Below are 6504 nucleotides of genomic sequence, written 5' to 3' on the forward strand. Positions count from 1 at the left end.
CCCGTGCGCTAGCTTAGGCACCTTCTGGACTGCAGGCTGTGATGTAGAAGCGCGCTGGCGCGTTGGCGAGCGCGTGTGCGCTGTAACTGGAACTGTGCGCGATGGGCGCTTCGCACCTAACTCCAGACGGGCGCTGCGAGTCCAGAGGTACCTGTGAGCACCTGTGCGCTAATGTAGAAGCCTCTTGAACTGCGCGCAACGAGTCAGGAACCGGGGAATGCTGGGCGCAGGTGGGCACTGGATCGGGAACTGCTGGCGGGTGCCAGGGCGCAGGAGGATGTGGGCGCGCAGGGGAACCCTGGCACGTAACAGGAACAGGGGCGCGCACGCGCGCGCAGGTGAGTGCTGTGGCGCTAAGACTGAAACAGCAGCAGCAGCATGAGAGCGCACAGGTTGAACCTGGCGCTTGGGGGCAAGAGGCGCAAATTTGCGCTCAAGGCCCTTAAGCCCCGAAGGCCCCGGTGACTGCGCAGTGGCAGGATCAGGTGGCACGTAACGTACACCGGCATCCTCGAAAGGTGACGGCAGGTCAGTAGGTCTGGAGGGAGACTGGTCACAGGGTCCCGAAGGACGACCATCATCCGAAGGGGATCGCAAGCGATCTCCGGAGAGTTCTAAGGTGGTAGCTGGCAGGATCGGCGAACGGTGAGTCTCCTCCGCAGAGGACTGTGGTGACGACGAGCCGAAGAGGCGCCTCCTAACTCCCTTATGAGGGGAAGGAAGGCCTCTACGGCGAAGGGGAGGACGAGCCTTCCGCCTTATACGCCCACGAGGGGCCGTGGGGTCAGCAGGCTGACCATCATAAGGCCTCTGAAGAGGAGTCTCTGTGAGTAAACTCCCCCGTGGGGGAGAATCACCAGCAGGAGAGACCGTAGGACTTAGATCCTCCCTCGAAAGGTGTTCGGAGGGGGAATCTAAGCCTTCACCTACCTCAGCAACAGGAACGGGGGTTTGACTAGACCCACGAGATGCCTCCGTCACAACAACGTCAACAACAGACAAAGGATCTATTCCTACTGTAGTTGGCGATTGTTTGACAGCTGCACCAAGTTTGATCATGTCAAACAGGGCTTCCCTGGAGGACGAACCCTGCAGCCCCAAGGAAGCCCAAAGCTGCAACAAATCATGATTATTCACAGGTAAATCAATATTCATATCCTCCTCCGGGGGAGGGGGGGCAGCCGCCTCGCTATGGGAGGCAACTACCTCTCCCGCACCCCGGGATCGGTCAACAGCAGTACGGTCTATGCTACCACTCGCCGGCCTCTCGGAAGAGACCGCTCGAGGGGGAGCTTCGGAGGAGGAAAGGACTACAGAAGAAGAAGTCTTGGAATTTTCTCTCTTCAAAGAAGCCTCTGAAGGAGAAAGATCCCTTTTAGACTTCTTCCGGCGCCGAGCAAACCTCTCCCACTGGGAGGTAGACCACTCCCTACATTCGATACATACATTACCGCTATCACACCGTTGACCCCTACAGTGAGGACACAAGGTGTGGGGATCGGTGTCGACCGCCGACATAAAGGTCTCACAAGGGCGGCCGGGAAGTCCAGGGCATGTACGCATACTCAGTAGAGGCCAACTTCAAACACACTGGAAAAGAAAAAGCAAAAACACATTAAATATGGCAGTCAAAGCGAGGGAGAGAGCAGACAGGTCTGTTCTCCGCCCGAGCCAAAAGTAAAGTGAAGCATTCACCGGTGTGTGTAAAAGGGGGGGGGGGGGGGGGTTAGCTTGTTACCCCTCCCTATGCCCCGCTAACTAGCGCCGGGGTAGTAAACCATCGTTAAAATTCTTATGGCTCGTCATTCAGCTACGCCGAAGTAATTACCCCATGTAAATAGCGTAGCCAGCCCTCCCTGCTAGTAACGAGAAGTAGCCAACATTGCCTGCAGCCTGCCTTAGTTCAACACTATTATCGAATTCTTGGAGAAGACTTCTGATGTCCCATCTTGTTGCCACCCTTTCTGTGATGTCTTCGCATCCAGTCATCGTGCCAGTTTCATCTGAACTTCAGCCGCTCTTCTGCAACGTTCTCAAACGTGAAATCTCTATACCAGTATTACCTCAGCAGCTGCAAAAAAATGACAAATTCAGAGATAATTTGTATTTTTCCTAACCATACAAACCTTAGCTATTTACATTGAGTTTACCTTTTAGCGTAGCTGAAATGGCGAGCCATTAGAATTCAACGAGGGTGTATTACCCCCGCGCTAGTTAGCATGAGGGTAGGGGAGTGGTAGCTAGCTACCCCTCCCCCCCTCATACACCGGTGAACTGCTCCACTTTCACTTAGAGGTAGGACTTGTCTTGGGGGACAGGGCTGGCAGGCAAATATATGTAAATAGCTAAGGTTTGTATGGTTAGGAAAAATACAAATTATCTCCGAATTTGTCATTTGTTCCGTAACCGAAATACAAACCACGCTATTTACATTGGGTGACTTACCCCCTTAGGAAGGGTGGAAAGTCCCCAGCCATACTGGCTTTGGCTTTACCCGGGAACTCAGAATCCGAGTGAGTCGCACTCGAGAAAAGGAGTCCCTGCACCTCACAAGTTCCTTGCTCCGCAAGGAACCGTGTGGCCTACATAAGCTTGTGTGTGAAGGAAGAAGTGTGACCCGTCCTAGGCAGTTGACCTGGAGTTCCAGAAGGAACTCTGGGTTAGGACGTTCCCAATACCACCTCGTCAGGGTATGGGGGACGCGACAGTATTGACTCAATACTCGGAACACAAGGAAGCATGGTTTACCTGCAAAGGTTTAAGGTCAGCTACGCAGAGACCAGGGTGCTGCTTCCCAGTAGAGGGGAGGATGAAGAAAGAAGTAAGGGCCCAGACATACTTCTTTCGTTCATGCAGACTAAAACCTGATAACAATGCCCTCAACCTTCTGCTACCTGTACAAAAAGGAGCCTGAGGTTAGACCAGCTGTTGTGTAGCCACCACAGAGCGATAGAAACGTATCGATACTCCTGTGGGTCACGTCCTGCAGGGAGCGGGCTGCGAAGGTCATTAGACGCTTCCAGACTCCAGCTTGTAGCACCTGCGTCACAGAGTAGTATTACTCGAAGGCGAGGGACGTCGCGATGCATCCGACATCGTGCTGTAGGGCGACGTGACGGGGGAGGGTCTGGATTCAGGTCGAGATGAATGCCCTTGAGTCCGAGCTGAAGAGGTATACTGGAGACTCTCCCCCGTGTCCTTCTTGTGCTCCCAGCCCGGCTGCACGTGAGGACAAACTGCAGCTGTTCTCAAAGATAACCTCTCGATTCCTTTACTGGCAAGAAGGAGAAGGTTTTGGGTCATCTGATACAGAATGGTGATTCGAAATCTTGAAGGAATTGGACCGAAGGGCCGGGACCCCAAGATTCTGAGTCTAGCCAACAACTCAGGAGCGAACCTGAATGTTGCCTTCCCCCATTCCTTAGAAAGGGCGGAGTCGTACGAGACCAAGAAGATTGCTTACACACTGGCCGCGGCCAGAGTGAGCAGGAGCCCCAAGACGGAATACGATCAGAGGCCTGACGTAAAGGGTCTTGAGAAGATCTCTTAAGGGACTAAAAAGTCCGAACCATGCTCCATGTTGGAGGTCTTCCTCCGACTGGGACAGGGACGTTCGCAGCTTCGCATGAGCGAGGAAAGGTCCAGCGGGAAGGAAAAAGTTTATTCCTTTCAGCCTGAAGGTCAGGGAAAGGCTGAGCGACAGGCTTCACTGCCGAGAGCGGAAAGGAGTTTCCTCCCGCTGAAAAGCAATAAGTTCGTTATTGCTGGAGAGAGGCCTCAAGGGAAGAGGTATATCTCCCACGACACCAACCACAGAAGACTCTCCACTTCGCCTGGTAGACCCCTGCGGATGACTATCGCAGATGACGTGACCTCCGCCCCGCGACTGTAGCGGGTTGTCTCTTCTTGAGGAGGAGGCGTAGTGTCTCCAGGCGTGAAGCCAAAGGGATGCCCCGGCTCGTGAAAGATGTTGCAATGTGGTTGTTTGAGTAGCCTGTGCCGTGGGAGAAGCTCTCCAGGGAGTTCCGTCAGGGGAAGCAGAGGGTCCGGAAACCGTTCTGTGTATAGTCCCAGTGGAGCTCTCAGGGCCATTGAAAGGTTGACAGACAACCTGGTCTTTTTGAGATCCATTCTCAACAGATAACAAAGGAGGGAAGACGCAGGCGTTGATGTTGTCCCACCATAATCGGAATGCATCTTGCCAAAGAGTCTTGGGGTCTGAGACTGGGGGGAAGAACAGCGGAAGCTTGAGGTTCCAAGCTGTCGCAATCAGGTCCCCCAGGCCAGGACTTGCTGGTTAATAAAGGCCAAAGACCCCCAGGTACACTCTCTCTACGAGGCTCTGCTCAGATAGACGGAGAGAACATTCCTTTGCCCGGAATGAGCGAGCCGATACAGGTATTGAAAGGATCTCAAATCATCTCAGTATCTCTACAGCAAGATGCGAAGGTATGAAAATGTGTCCGTTGCTGGTTGGAACATGCCAGTACCATGAAGTCGTCGCGCACGGAGCGACTCGGCAGGAGCTGTAGGATCTGTAGAGGGGCCAGACTACGGCCCCTAAGCCTGCCTGAATGATGGAGAGGTATCCTTCAGGTCCTGACCATAGGCCTGAACCGGAACACCCCCCCCCCCCCCCCTCTTTTCTTTGACGAGTCCGAGAACAGCATCAAAAATGTGGTAAAGCACGAGAATATCCACTCCCATCAAGAGGTTCCATAGGTCAACACCCATTGCAGGTCTAATCGTTCCGCTGGTCCCATAGGGGCCAGAAAGTCCGGTTAATCGTTGCTTTGAAACCACCGGAACTCGGGCTGCCCCACAGGGAACTTATCCTGAGGCGACCGTTCGGAACTTTAGACAGGTCAATGAGGAAAAGAGACCTAGGAAACGTTCCAAGTTAGGGCTGAAAGCTCTGCTTGACTGAGAACAGGTACTGCGACTCTCCTCAGCCTTGCCACAGTCAACTGAAGGGAAGGCTCGGAGGAGGCGGCAACAGCATCTGGCGTCCCCAGGCGGTCACCCATCCAAGTACCGACCAGACCCGACGTTGCTTAACCTCGCTGGACGGACGAGAAGCGGGGTTTCCAACGTGGTAAGGCCGTTGACTCAATATCATGGCTAGATACTCCAGATGTTGAGGCAGAAGTAGAGAAGGCTCCTAGCAAATTACCATGATCCCTCACTCATGGTAAGGATCCGGAAGCTTGTCCCGGCGTTGAAGAAGATTGAACCCGAGCCTACCGGAGTTGACCAGACCTCCAAAAGGCGAAGGAGGCAGAAGCCTGCTCCTGAGCGACCATGAGGAAAGCAGGGAGAGTTCTCTGGGGAAAAACCTGCGATGCCACGGCGGGATCGCCACACCGCATCTCAAGCAGGAACACCTGTAGTCTAGGCTGAATTCCAAGAGCTTCCTGGAAGATGGATGGAATGGAAACTGAAAGTACCCGTCCTTCCGATCCAGGGCCTAAGGAGTCCTGTCGCCTCATTACCAGTCTGATCGATTCTGCTGTTCCACGCTGGACGAAGTTTGTTCGACAAACTTGATCAGAGCTGAGAGGTCGACTACGGAATTCCCGTCTCAGATGCTTTCCTACGAGAAAGGATCAACTGAAGAAGCCGGGGGGTGAAGCCGTCGACGATCCTATGGAGGACCTTCTCCTAAAGCATGGATCATTCTGCCCAAACGGGCAAAACTCTTGCCGACCCCATGGCATAGAGGTTCAGTGACACCGAATTCGCTGACAGAGACGGCAGGCGCGATATCCTTGGCTGATCACGGAGATCGTGCAGGAATCGGCATCGGGAAGCTGTTATCCGGATGAGTAACCTTAGGCATCCTCCCAGCGTGAGACCTGCAAGGGGGGGTTGCCAATCCTAGAGTTCGTGAACTCTGCCACTCCCTCTAGGATTATGTCCCCCCGGGAGAGCCTCCCGTGCTACCTGTTCCTGACAGGAGGGGACTGCTATTGGACACCTTGTCTTAGTTGCCGTAGCCGGTCCGAAAACTTAGGCCAACGAGGCTGAAAGAAAGAGGCGCTGGAGGCCTGCAGGGTCTGGAAGAAAACGCCTTGGAGGAGTGAAAACGGAAGTCGACTTCCTCCGCACAACCGCTGTCTATGTCTCTATTCTTGGGCACAAACAAGCTCTTCCCAAGGATGGAAGGGTGTCTGAGTTTGTTGACATCCACGGATGAGACACCCGAGAGGAAGCCCTCGGTCATTGAGTCCAGATGGTCCAACATCGAGCTTGCCCGCAAGTCCGAAAATTGGCGACGAAACGCAAAGGTGCTTGAGCTCGAGAGGAGGAAAGTACCCATGATCTTCCTGGAGCTTCCTTGAACAAAACCTCGGGTTGCAACCGAGGAGGGAAAGACTCCTGGTAAGCCCCTTTCACGAGATGGAGAAGAGGAAGGGGTAAACCAGACACCCCTTGGTTGATTGATTGATTGATTGATTTAAAGTTTTCAGGCATCCTGACATCTGAGGTCATTGACGCCGGTAA

The 6504-nt window shown here is 53.8% G+C and overlaps 1 pseudogene; it reads right to left on the bottom strand.

Annotated features, from left to right (window-relative positions):
- Positions 1-4990: 4990 nt before the first annotated feature.
- Positions 4991-5109, bottom strand: LOC137621262 (5S ribosomal RNA; annotated as a pseudogene).
- Between the last annotated feature and the right edge of the window lie 1395 nt (positions 5110-6504).

The sequence above is a fragment of the Palaemon carinicauda genome, chromosome 27, assembly GCF_036898095.1.
Source record: "Palaemon carinicauda isolate YSFRI2023 chromosome 27, ASM3689809v2, whole genome shotgun sequence".
Classification (NCBI taxonomy): domain Eukaryota; kingdom Metazoa; phylum Arthropoda; class Malacostraca; order Decapoda; family Palaemonidae; genus Palaemon; species Palaemon carinicauda.